The sequence below is a fragment of the Triticum dicoccoides genome, chromosome 2A, assembly GCF_002162155.2.
Source record: "Triticum dicoccoides isolate Atlit2015 ecotype Zavitan chromosome 2A, WEW_v2.0, whole genome shotgun sequence".
In the NCBI taxonomy this organism is placed as follows: Eukaryota; Viridiplantae; Streptophyta; class Magnoliopsida; order Poales; family Poaceae; genus Triticum; species Triticum dicoccoides.
Genome location: NC_041382.1, coordinates 27094718 through 27109255, shown reverse-complemented (window position 1 = coordinate 27109255; position 14538 = coordinate 27094718). Strand labels below are relative to the sequence as shown.

Here is a 14538-nt window from a genome sequence, read left to right as displayed (position 1 = left end):
TTTTTAGTTTTAGAAAAAAACAAAAGAAAATGATGGAAATGTCAAAAAAAAATAAAAAAATAAGTTTCCCATGTGATATGTGGCGTAGTTGTTGGGAAAATTTACAAATATGAATTTCGACTTTATTTACAAAATCTCTCTGGAATTTGTAAAATGGGCATAACTTTTGCATACGAACTGGGATTAAAAAGTTTTTATATGAAAAATCATCTACTCGAAAAGTTACATCCGATGGAGACGGTCTACGGCCTGTTTGCAAATTTGTAGAATCCTCAAATTCCAAAAGGAAAAAATATTATGCTCAAATTTCAGTTTTTTTAAATTTTCATTAAATCTGGTCAAACTATGGTCAAACTACTTATTCAAGAATTATTAGTGTTACTAAATAATTATTCAAGAATATTAGTGTTATTAAATAATTATTTCAGTTTTTTTGAATTTTGGTCAAATCTGGTCAAACTATGGTCAAACTGTGGTCAAACAATGGTCAAACTACTTATTCAAGAAATATTAGTGTTACTAAAAAATTATTGTTTTTTAGAACAATAGTTTCAAACTCAAACAGTGAAATGTGTGACTTCATGCTCAAGCTAAACTCCTGAGGGTTAATAGGATTGACATCTTACTATTGTCAGGAAAACAACGAGTGCAGACTTGCAAACGAGGGAGAATAGAACCCGGAAGTTAAGCGTGCTCAGGCTGGGGGAGTGGGAGGATGGGTGACTCTCCGAGAAGTTAGATGATTTGGAATGATGAGGGGTGATTAGAGATTAAATTGAGCAGTGATGAGGGGTGATTAGAGATTAGAGGTTAAAATAATTCAGAAATTTGAAAATAAAAAAAATTAAAAAAAAATTAAAAAAAATCAGAAAATTTCCTTTAGTACCGGTTGGTGTTACCAACCGGGACTAAAGGTGGACCGGCCACGTGGAGGGCCTTTAGTCCAGGTTCTGGATTGAACCGGGACTAAAGGGTCAGGGCATTAGTACCGACCCTTTAGTCCCGGTTCAGGAACCGAGACTAAAGGCCCTTACGAACCGGGCAACAGGCCCTTTTTCTACCAGTGGAGGTACACATTAATAACACGTATATACTTTGTTGAAGTTGCCAGCCTTCTCATCTACCATGCATTTGGGGTAATTCCGCTACCAGTGACCGTTCCCCTAACAATAGAAGCACTTAGTCTCGGGTTTGGGTTCAACCTTGGGTTCCTTCACTGGAGCGGCAACTGGTTTGCCATCCATGAAGTTTCCCTTCTAGCCCTTGCCCTTCTTGAAACCAGTGGTCTTGTTAAACCATCAACACTTGATGCTCCTTGATTTCTACCTTTTGCGGTCTTAAGCACCGCGAATAGCTCCGGGATCAACTCCATCCCTTGCATGTCATAGTTCATCACGAAGATCTAGTAGCTTAGTGATAGTGGCTAGAGAACTCTATCAATCATTATCTTATCTAGAAGTTTAACTCCCACTTGATTTAAGTGATTGTAGCACCCAGACATTCTGAGCACATGCTCACTAGCTGAGCTATTCTCCTCCATCTTGTTGGCAAAAGAACTTGTCAGAGGTCTCATACCTCTCAACATGGGCATGAGCCTGAAATCACCATTTCAGCTCTTGAAACATCTCATATGTCTTATGGCGTTCAAAACATCATTGGAATCCCGATTCTAAGCCGTAAAGTATGGTGCACTAAACTATTAAGTAGTCATCAGGATGTGTGTGTCAGGTGTTCACAACATCCACAGACGACGTTGTAGGGGTTTGCACATCGAGCGGTGCATCAAAGACGTAAGCCTTCTGTGTAGCAGTGAGGACACTCCTCGGACTACGGACCCAGTCTGCATCATTGCTTATAATATCTTTCAACTTGGTCTTTCTCTAGGAACGTATTGAAACAGGGAGCTACAGCGTGAGCTATTTATCTACAACATATTTGCAAAGACAATTTAGACTATGTTCATGATAATTAAGTTCATATAATCAAATTATAAATGAACTCCCACTCAGATAGACATACCTCTAGTCATCTAAGTGAAACATGATCCGAGTCAACTAGGCCGTGCCCGATCGTCACGTGAGACGGACTAGTCAACATCGGTGAACATCTTCATGTTGATCGTATCTTCTATACGACTCATGCTCGACCTTTAAGTCTTCCGTGTTCCGAGGCCATGTCTATACATGCTAGGCTCGTCAAGTCAACCTAAGTGTATTGCGTGTGTAAATCTGGCTTACACCCGTTGTATTCGAACGTTAGAATCTATCACACTCGATCATCACGTGGTGCTTCGAAACAACGAACCTTCGCAACGGTGCACAGTTAGGGGGAACACTTTCTTGAAATTATTACGAGGGATCATCTTATTTAAGCTACCGTCGTTCTAAGCAAATAAGATGTAAAACATGATAAATATCACATGTAATCAAATAGTGACATGATAGGGCCAATATCATTTGCTACTTTTGATCTCCATCTTTGGGGCTCCATGATCATCGTTGTCACCAGCATGACACCATGATCTCCATCATCGTGTCTTCTTGAAGTTGTCTCGTCATCTATTACTTCTACTACTATGGCTAACGCTTTAGCAATAAAGTAAAGTAATTACATGACGTTTAAGTTGACACGCAGGTCATAAATAAATTAAGACAACTCCTATGGCTCCTGCCGGTTGTCATACTCATAGACATGAAAGTCGTGATTCCTATTACAAGAACATGATCAATCTCATACATCACATATATCATTCATCACATCCTTTTGGCCATATCACATCACAAGGCATATGCTGCAAAAACAAGTTAGGCATCCTCTAATTGTTGTTGCAAGTTTTTACGTGGCTGCTATAGGTTTCTAGCAAGAACGTTTCTTACCTACGCCAAAACCACAACGTGATATGCCAATTTCTATTTACCCTTCATAAGGACCCTTTTCATCGAATCCGATCCGAGTAAAGTGGGAGAGACAGACACCCGCTAGCCACCTTATGCAACTGTTGCATGTCAGTCGGTGGAACCAGTCTCACGTAAGCGTACGTGTAAGGTCGGTCCGGGCCGCTTCATCCCACGATGCCGCCGAATCAAGATAAGACTAGTAACGGCAAGTAAATTGACAATATCGACGCCCACAACTGCTTTGTGTTCTACTCGTGCATAGAAACTACGCATAGACCTAGCTCATGATGCCACTGTTGGGGAACGTAGCAATAATTCAAAATTTTCCTACGTGTCACCAAGATCAATCTAGGAGATGATAGCAAAGAGAGAGAGGGAGTGCATCTTCATACCCTTGAAGATCGCTAAGCGGAAGCGTTACAAGAACGCGGTTGATGGAGTCATACTCGCGGCGATTCAAATAGCGGAAGATCCGATCTAGCGCCGAACGGACGGCGCCTCCACGTTCAACACACATACAGCCCGGGGACGTCTCCTCCTTCTTGATCCAGCAAGGGGAGAGGAGAAGTTGAGGGAGAACTCTAGCAGCACGACGGCATGGTGGCAATGGAGCTCGTGGTTCTCCAGCAGGGCTTCGCCAAGCACTATGGAGGAGGAGGAGGTGTAGGAGGAGGGAGGGCTGCGCCAGGGAAGAGGTGTGGCTGCCCTCCCACCCCTCCACTATATATAGGGGCAAGGGGAGAGCGGGAGGCGCCCTAGGGTTTCCCCTAGGGGGCGGCGGCCAAGCAGATTGGATCTCCCTAGGGAAAATCCTAGGGAGACTTGCCCCCCAAGCCAAGCAGGTGGAGGCTTGCCTCCCAAGCCTAGTGGAGGCGCCCCACCTCCCCAAGTAACGTGGGAAAGGGTATGGGGGCGCACCACCCCTTAGTGGGCTGGTTTGCCCCTTCCCCTTTGGCCCATGAGGCCCTCCAACACTTGCCGAGGCTCCCAAAACACCTTTCGGTCATGCTCGCCATAGCCTGGTACCTCCAGAACACTTACGGACTCCAATACCCTACGTCCAATATATCAATCTTCACCGCCGGACCATTCCGGAACTCCTCGTGACTTCCGAAATCTCATCCAGGACTCCGAACTACCTTCGGTAACCACAAACTATTTCCCATAATAACTCTAGCGTCACCGAACCTTAAGTGTGTAGACCCTACGGGTTCGGGAACCATGCAGACATGACCGAGACACCTCTCCGGCCAATAACCAATAGCGGGATCTGGATACACATATTGGCTCCCACATGTTCCACGACGATCTCATCGGATGAACCACGATGTCGGGGATTCGATCAATCCCGTATTCAATTCCCTTTGTCAATCGGTATGTTACTTGCCCGAGATTCGATCGTCGGTATCCCAATACCTTGTTCAATCTCGTTACTGGCAAGTTACTTTACTCGTTCCGTAACGCATGATCCCGTGACTAACTGCTTAGTCACATTGAGCTCACTATGATGATGCATTACCGAGTGGGCCCAGAGATACCTCTCCGTCATACGGAGTGACAAATCCCAGTCTCGATTCGTACCAACCCAACAAACACTTTCGGAGATACCTGTAGTCCACCTTTATAGCCACCCAGTTACGTTGTGACGTTTGGTACACCCAAAGCACTCCTACGGTATCCGGGAGTTGCACAATCTCATGGTCTAAGGAAATGATACTTGGCATTAGAAAATCTTTAGCATACGAACTACACGATCTTGTGCTAGGCTTAGGATTGGGTCTTATCCATCACATCATTCTCCTAATGATGTGATCCTGTTATCAATGACATCCAATGTCCATGGTCAGGAAACCGTAACCATCTATTGATCAACGAGCTAGTCAACTAGAGGCTTACTAGGGACATGGTGTTGTCTATGTATCCACACATGTATCTGAGTTTCCTATCAATACAATTCTAGCATGGATAACAAATGATTATCATGAACAATGAAATATAATATAATAATAACCAATTTATTATTTCCTCTAGGGCATATTTCCAACATCTGTAGCATAGCCCCCAAAGGCCGATTTAACTTGGCAAGTTAATCCGGTTTTTAATCCAGACCGCCAGTTTAGAACAAACGTACATTAGCCCCCAAGTGTCAAGGATAATGCTTGCATTGTTCTGGAGACTTGCATAGAAGGTAGTATTTGAGAGCAAATAAGAATTAGCCCCCAAGTATGAAGTGGATAACTTGTTATATGCTTTATACTTAGTGCATATATATGTTGTTTTGTTGAAGATACCTTCAATGTTGCAGGCTGAACTGAGAAGCAAAGATGCCAAAAACTCTGACTTGCAAGAAAATGTGAAGTCACAACAAGCCGAAGCTGTAAAGGCCAAAGAGGATCTGACCCATGCCCTGCCCGGAATGGAAAAATTGAAAGAATCCTTCAATCAAGATCGTGCTGGATGGGAAACCGAAAAGGCTGGTTTGACCAAAAGAGCCGTAGATGCTGAGGAAGCCCTGAAACCGGTGGCTGAAGAACTAGCCGGTTTGAAGCGCCAAATCAACGCTATGACCTCTGCTATCTTTGGTAAGTATCTGCTTATGTATGTTGCATAGGTCAATGAATCTTAAAACTGACCATGATGTTAAAAAATCTTTGGCAGCAACTCGGATCACTCATCTTGGTGCAGATATGCGGATGAAGCTCAAAGCGGCATACACATTGGTTGAGCAGCTATACTCTGGATCTCAGCGAGCCATTAGTACAGCAGCTTATAACAAACCGGCGCCAATGTTGATTAAGGAAACCCTTGAGAAGTTGGGCATGTTACCGGCGCGTATTGCCGAGTTGAAAAGAGCCGCTGCAAGAGCCGGAGCATTAACTTCCCTTATTCGAGCCAAGGCCTGGATTCTAGATCTTGAAGTGGAGGATATAATTAAAGGGTATCCAGGCGTTAAAGAAGACGGTTCAAACTTTGATAATGATGATCTTCGGCGGTTGACCAAACAGATGCGGCCAGCGGCCAACAAATTAGCTGAAGACACCGATTTGTCCCATTTTCAACCGTTTTATGATGCAGAAGGGAAAAGACAACCGGCCGAGATCCATGAAGTCGAAGAACTTGTGCCTCCGATTCGTAAGCACACTTATGCCCCTGATATTAACCCTTCCGATCTTATCCATGAAGAAGCAGTATTCCAAGCTTTAACCGGAATCGATTGGTCAACGGCTGATTTCCAGCGGCTGGGGAGGGATGAAGAAGTGCGTACACCAACTGATCCGCAACCGTCAAACCGCCGTGATGAAGAGTCCTAATCCGGTCGTCGGTTTATATGGCTACTGTGAAAAACAATGGCACTGTTGAGCCGCTTTAAAGATTCATGTAATAGGATAGCTGAAACTTTGTTTATCTGCCATGCCATCGAGCATGCTTCATAGCCCGTTGTGACAATCTATGCCGCCCTTCAGGATATATTTTATGCATAGTCTATGATGACTTGCCTTCCTGGGTACAAAAAACGTAAAAGTGTCTAGCGGTTTACCGCTAAACATGTCATAATATCCAAGAAGTATATAGTACTTGAGCTGAATAATCAAGTGTTTGTACAAAAAATAATGTACAGAACATACCTCATTGAGTGAGCAAACGTGTATGCAGCAACGATGTTTAACACCAACCCGATATGTTTGATAATCTCATCTTCGTAATGCTGGTCTATCTATTAAACCGGACCGGTATACCTACCGGATTTTCTTCATAACACTGGTGATTTAGTCAAACCATACCGGGTTAGTGACCAACGGTTTATAACTCATCATGAGCCAACAGCTGGTGGTTGGAAAGCAAGCCGGATCAAGGATGCCAGTTTATCAAAAAATACTTATGATTGTCAACAAACAGAATTCAAATAGGAAAATATGTGAGGCTTTTTACGGGCTTCCAGGCTCCAAATCGAGGCTTTTCATGGGCTGCCAGGCCTCTGAGTTAAACCATTTAACAAAGCCTTTTAAGATGGGCCTCCAATTAACCAATCACCATTTTAACTATGACAAGTTCAGGGTCTGTAAAAGATTGACTTGTCAAATGTTCGATGGGTCATGCCAGGATTACCTAGATAGGAGTGGCTTACTTGATGAAGGCAGGTTAACCCGGGGTTTTAGGTGAATACACCAGGCTTCCAAGTCGTGGCTTGATAGCCAATTATGAGGGTCCTTTCAAACTCTTTGTTGCTTTGCAAAAAAGAGCCCCCAAGTAACTTTGTGAGCGATGCTCAGCGTGTGACTATGTTTGAGTTTGTATGGTGTACAATACTCTCTTTGGCTCCACAAAATTTTCCTTGTGTGGCTGAAATGCCTATCAAGAGGTGTAGCTGTGGTTCAAACATGACCAAGACCCCTAGTGATTTTCTTTATCTTTATGCAGTTACTAAATCCGGTTTAACAAAGACTCCGCTTTGACCATTAACTTGTAAAAGCACACATATGATATAAGAAAGAACAAATACACCGCTTATAACGGAGGCTCCGGTTTATTATATGGTATATACATTGTCATAAATATGTACAGGTGAAAAAGCCTATGGCTTCAAGTATAGTAAGGCGGAAGGAGAGCTATGTTCCATGGCCGCTTTGTCTCCTCCTCCGATTGACGTGAGTCTTCATGCTCTCGAACATCAATGAGGTAGTAGGATTCATTGTGCAGATTTTTGCTGACCACAAAGGGTCCTTCCCAAGGGGGGGATAACTTATGCATATCAGTCTGATCCTGGATGAGCCGGAGCACCAAATCACCTTCTTGAAAGGTTCTAGTTTTAACCCGGCGGCTATGATAACGTCGGAGATCTTGTTGATAAATCGACGAATGCGCTGCTACAAGATCCCGCTCTTCATCCAACAGGTCCAGAGAATCCTGACGTGCCTTCTCATTATCAGCTTCAACATAAGCTGCCACACGGGGCGAATCGTCACGGATGTCACTAGGAAGAACCGCCTCTGCTCCATAAACCATGAAGAAAGGTGTGTAACCCGTAGACCTATTGGGTGTGGTGTTGATGCTCCATAACACAGAAGGTAGCTCCTCGACCCAACAACCCGGCGTCCGCTTTAAGGGAACCATAAGCCTTGGTTTGATACCCCGCAAAATTTCTTGATTTGCCCTTTCCGCTTGACCATTAGATTGGGGGTGAGCCACTGATGCTAGATCAAGCCGGATATGCTCACGTTGACAGAATTCTTCCATCTCTCCTTTTGACAAGTTAGTGCCATTATCTATTATAATGCTATGTGGAAAGCCAAACCGGAATATCACCTTTTTGATGAATTGAACCATTGTGGCTGCATCACACTTGCTGACTGGCTCTGCCTCTACCCATTTAGTGAATTTACCAACTGCTACTAACAGATGGGTCTTCTTGTCCTTGGAGCGCTTGAAGGGTTCAACCATATCCAGCCCCCAAGTGGCAAACGGCCACGTAATTGGAATCATCCGCAACTCTTGAGCCAGAACGTGCGCACGGCGGGCAAACTTTTGACATCCATCACATCTTTTGACTAAATCCTCCGCATCAGCATGCGCCGTCAACCAGTAAAAACCATGGTGAAAAGCTTTAGCAACCAACGACTTTGAACCAGCGTGATGACCGCAATCCCCTTCATGAATTTCTCGCAAAATCTCACAACCTTCTTGAGGAGAAACGCATCGTTGAATCGCTCCTAAAACACTGTAATGATGTAACTCCCCATTGAGTATGGTCATGGACTTGGAACGCCGGATTATCTGTCGAGCCAACGTTTCCTCAGCTGGTAACTCGCCCCGGTTCATGTAATCCAGATATGGGATCGTCCAATCCGGTATGGCATGTAAAGCTGCCACCAATTGAGCCTGGATCAGGAACAGCCAAATCTTCCTCGGTTGGTATTTTGACTAACAGATTGTGCAACACATCAAGACATTGGGCGGAACCGGTTTACGTTGGGAACCAAGACGACTTAAAGCGCCTGCCGCTTCATTCTTCCGCCGGTCTATATGGTCCACCTGATAACCTTTAAAGTGACCAGCCACTGTGTCCACCTCTCGCCGATATGCAGCAATGAGTGGGTCTTTAGAATCCCAAGTGCCAGACACTTGCTGAGCCACTAGATCTGAATCGCCGAAGCACTTAACCCGGCTCAAATTCATCTCTTTAGCCATCCGAAGACCGTGGAGTAAAGCCTCATATTCAGCTGCATTGTTAGTACAAGGGAACATTAAACGGAGGACATAACAAAACTTATCACCTCGTGGGGAAGTTAATACGACTCCAGCCCCCGAACCCTCTAGCTGTCTGGACCCATCAAAATGAATAGTCCAATATGTATTATTCGGTTTCTCCTCAGGTGACTGTAACTCCGTCCAATCGTTGATGAAATCTACGAGTGCCTGAGACTTGATCGCCGTGCGGGGTATATATCTGAGCCCGTGGGGTCCAAGCTCAATGGCCCACTTGGCAATCCGGCCAGTTGCCTCTCTGTTTTGAATGATGTCACCCAGAGGAGCTGAACTAACTACTGTGATAGGATGGCCCTGAAAATAGTGTTTGAGCTTCCGGCTTGCCATAAACACCCCATACACCAGTTTCTGCCAATGCGGATACCTCTATTTTGACTCAATGAGCACCTCACTGATATAATAAACCGGCCGTTGAACCGGATACTCCTTGCCAGGATCTTTGCGCTCAACCACAATGGCTACGCTGACAGCCGGGGCATTAGCAGCCACATATAATAATAAGGGCTCTTTATCGATCGGTGCTGCCAGCACGGGCGGTTGCACAAGCTGTTTCTTCAGATCTTCAAACGCCTTATCAGCTGCTTCACTCCAGACAAAGTTATCTATTTTCTTGAGCATATGATATAAGGGAATGGCCTTCTCTCCAAGGCGGCTGATAAACCGGCTCAAGGCTGTAATCCGGCCGGCCAGAGGTTGCACATCATTAATACATGCCGGTTTAGCCAAGGACGTAATTGCTGCAATCTTTTCCGGATTAGCCTCAATGCCTCTGTTTGAAACCAGAAAGCCTAAGAGCTTGCCTGCCGGGACACTGAAAACACACTTCTCCAGATTGAGCATCATCTTGTAGACCCGGGGATTGTCAAAAGTTTCCCGTAGATCATCTATCAAAGTCTCCTTCTTTCTGGATTTGACCACAATATCATCTACATACGCATGGACGTTGCGCCCAATTTTCTTATGAAGGCAATTCTGAACACATCGTTGGTAAGTTGCCTGGGCACTCTTGAGTCCAAAGGGCATGGAAACATAGCAGAAGGCTCCAAAGGGAGTTATAAAGGCTGTCTTCTCCTGGTCCTGAACTCCCATTTTGATCTGATGATAACCAGAGTAAGCATCCAAAAAACACAAACGGTCACAACCCGCCGTAGCATCAATTATCTAATCAATGCGAGGGAGTGCAAAGGGGTCTGCAGGGCAAGCCTTGTTTAAATCTGTGTAGTCCACACACATGTGCCAAGTGCCGTTTTTCTTAAGAACCAGCACCGGATTGGCTAACCACTCTGGATGAAAAACTTCAACAATAAACCCAGCAGCCAACAAACAGGCGACCTCTTCACCTATAGCCTTGCGCCTTTCCTCGTTGAAGCGGCGGAGGAACTGTCGGACCGGTTTGAATTTCGGATCAATGTTGAGTGTGTGCTCAGCGAGTTCTCTCGGTACACCTGGCATGTCAAAAGGTTTCCATGCAAAGATGTCCCGATTCTCACGGATGAACTCGATGAGCGCGCTTTCCTATTTGGGATCCAGGTTAGCACTGATGCTGAACTGTTTGGATGAATCACCAGGGACAAAGTCAACCATCTTAGTGTCTGTAGCTGATTTGAACTTCAATGCTGGATCATGTTCCGTGGTTGGCTTTTTTAAGGAGGTCATGTCTGCCGGATCAACTTGCTCCTTATAGAATGTTAACTCCTCCGTGGCACAAACCGACTCAGCATAAGCCGCATCGCCTTCTTCACACTCCAAAGCAATCTTTCTACTTCCATGTACTGTGATAGTCCCCTTATGACCTGGCATTTTAAGCTGCAGGTAAACATAACATGGCCTTGCCATAAACTTAGCATAAACCGGCCACCCAAACAGAGCGTGGTATGGACTTTTGATCTTCACCACCTCAAATGTCACTGTTTCTGACCTTGAATCGTAGTCATCTCCAAAAGCTACCTCCAAAGCTATCTTACCAACAGGATATGCAGACTTACCAGGCACAACACCATGAAATACCGTATTCGACGGTTTAAGATCCTTATCTGTCAACCCCATACGGCAGAATGTATCATAATACAAAATATTGATACTACTTCCCCCATCCATGAGCATTTTAGTGAACTTGTATCCCCCAACTTGAGGGGCTACCACCAAGGCCAAATGACCTGGATTATCAACCCGGGGTGGGTGATCCTCTCTGCTCCACAAAATAGGTTGCTTCGACCAGCGTAAATACTGAGGTACTGCCGGCTCAACAGAGTTGACTACCCTTTTGTGAAGCTTCTGATCACGTTTGCACAAACTAGTAGTGAAGACATGATATTGCCCGCTGTTCAGCTGTTTGGGATTGCTCTGATAACCCGACTGCTGCTGCTGCTGCTGCTGACTCCCCTGACGGTTGTAACCTCCCTGGTTGCCTTGGTGTCCTTGATTGACGTGTCCGGTTTGATTGCCTGGAAACCCTGAACCGGAACCACCGCCTCCGTAACCCGGCCCATGGAAACCTCCTCCTGAACCGCCGGGCGGGCCATTGTCATATTGGAACATATTGGAATTCTTGAAATCCCGCATGATATAACAATCTTTCCAGAGATGTGATGCCAGTTTCTCCTTTGATCCATGCTTTGGACAGGGCTGATTTAACAAACGCTCCAAATTGTTGCCTGGACCTCCACCCGTCTGGGGCTGCTTGCCCTTTACGGCGCTGGCCATTCTCTTGTGCGTTGGTATTTGCGACAAAGTCCAAACCACTGTCGGCCTTGCGCTTACCAGTGTTTCCATGGCCTGCCGGATTGTGTTGTTGGCCTTTGGCATTGCCGGTCTTCTTACCCTTCTCCGGTTTGTCCTCCTCTAAATCCGGATCCTTGGTATTATCTGAATCGGCGTATTTAACCAAAGCAGCCATGAGTGTTGACATGTCGTTGCAGTGACGTTTGAGCCTTCCCAACTTCTGTTTCAACGGTTTGAAACCGCAATTACCCTCTAACGTTAACACTGCGGTGTCTGCGTTTATACGATCTGATGAATGCAAAATCGCCGAGACCCGTTTGACCCAATGGGTCGTGGACTCCCCTTCCTCTTGGACACAAGCGGCCAGATCTACAATTGACATCGGCTGCTTACACGTATCCTTGAAGTTCTGGATAAACCGGTGCTTCAATTCGGCCCATGATCCAATAGAGTTGGTCGGCAAGCTCTTCAACCAAGTGCGAGTTGTTCCTTCCAACATCATGGTGAAATATTTAGCACACACCGCCTCGTCCACATCTAACATCTCCATTGCCATCTCATAGCTCTCCACCCATGCCTCTGGCTGCAAATCGGCGGTATAATTTGGTACCTTACGAGGTCCCTTGAAATCCTTGGGTAGTCGCACATTACGCAAAGCAGGAGATAAACACGGTACCCCTAAGGAACTGAACATCGCCCCTGGCTCCACGGAGGCAGTGGGGTGAACCGGAGTATGCTGTCGTGCCTCGTGTCGAGCTGTCAACTCGGCCTCTCGACGTGCGCGGCCATGATCCACAACATCTTGTGCGTTAGCACCTCCCCCAGCCGGGTTGTTCCCTCGTGGCGAATTTCGGCGACGTGCACTACTGGACACGACCGGTTCGTCTTCCACGTGTCCGCTATAACTCCGGTTAGGGCGGGGAGTGGAGTGAATCTTCTCATGGCTGTGTGAATATGCTTGATGTTGATTTAGTGCTGTCTGAAGGAGATCCCTGGCCTAACGTGCTTCCACTGCCACTAGTGACTCGCTGTCGGTTGGGAGGGCCGCCAGGCGTGACGCAGCGGCCACAATGTTGTCCAACGGGTTGGAATAATGCCCGGGCGGCGTTGATGGTACAATGTTGTTCTGGCGGTGCAGGTCCGTCGGGCGCGGCTGAACCAGCGCTCCTGCTCCCGGCGCCCCCGCCTGGTTTAGTGTGGGTTGGTTACCGGCTACTGCACCTGGCGTGTTGAAAAGATTCTGCGACTCATAAACCGACGAGAGACGTGATCGGTACCTTCTTCTCATGACTTCCTCTGAAGCATTCTGATCCAGTCTAATCCGGTAAGCCTGTGCTTCCAACTCGGCCCGCTTCGTAGCTATCCTGGCATTCTCTGCTGCCAGGTCTGCCTTGGCCTGGGCTATCTGATCTTTCACCTTTGCCATCTCCGCATCGTGCTGATCCCTGGCTGCTGCGTCTACCTCCACGGACATCAATGTTGCCAGAGTGTCGAACAAATAAGATAAGACTTGGGCCAGAGGTGGCGCCAAGCTTCCTGCCCCTGCTGGTGTGGCCGTTCTTGAACCAGAGAGCATTGCTGCGGCGGTAGATGAATGAGGCACCGATTGTGTGTCAGCCATGAAGATGGCGGCCCGGTTTGGCAAACCGGGGGAATCCGAAATACTGTTGCCCTCGGATCCTCCCTCAATCCGGCCGTCCTGCAACTGGTAAAGCGATTCGGTTTCTCTAGAAGACTCGTCATCAGAGTAGACTACGGTTTCTCCTTCGGACACCGGTCCGTCCTCATGCCCTGATCCATGGACGACACCTACGAAAACATGCCTTGCCTCGGGCTGAACCGGCGAAGGACTTGCATGCCGAGCCGTTTCAATAATGTCGGTGCAGATGTCCGGCTCGAGGGCCGGTTCGCCGATCTTTCCGATGAAGACGTGAATCCCACCAAAGGGGACTCGGTACCCGTATTTGATTGAATCGGCCTCGGGACCCCATCCTGCGTTGTCGATGTAGAGCTTGCCGCGGCGACTCTTCGTCATCCGGCCCACAGTGTATCCCTTAAGTCCATCGAAGCTTCCCTTCAAGAACTCGAAACCATCGTGCGATAGCCCCACGGTGGGCGCCAACTGTCGTGGGTTTGTCACGGCAGATGTTCTCGTAAAAGGACTTAGTTGTGGAGCCATCGCAACGGGTTAGCTTAAAGGGGTTAAACCGGACAAGGGGACACGGGAGTTTATACTAGTCCGGCCCCTTCGATGAAGGTAAAAGCCTACGTCTAGTTGTGATTGGTATTGCTAGGGTTTCGAAGGCCAGGGAGTGAATCCGCTTTGTTTGGCTTTCGAGTTGTTGTTGTCTGTCCCTAAACCGCGGCCGGGTCGTCCCTTTATATACATAGGTTGACGCCCGCCGGGCTACGGAGTCCCGAAGCCGGTTTATAAACGTATCCGGTTCGGCCTCTCTCTTTCTATCATATTATACAAGTTACATGACTAGGCTAGTTTACATTTACATACTGTAACTCGCCTTTGGGCCCTCCATAAAGCGCTAGCATCTTTACGTCTTCATGGGCTTCTAATCTTCAAGGAGTCAACCCAGCTACATAAGGTCAGTTTACCTCCAATAGTAATATCCCCAACACCGGGGGTTATCGGAACCCCCCC

The 14538-nt window shown here is 46.6% G+C and overlaps 1 pseudogene; it reads left to right on the top strand.

Annotated features, from left to right (window-relative positions):
• Nucleotides 1–14538, top strand: part of LOC119358744 — a 33972-nt pseudogene that overhangs the window by 17850 nt on the left and 1584 nt on the right.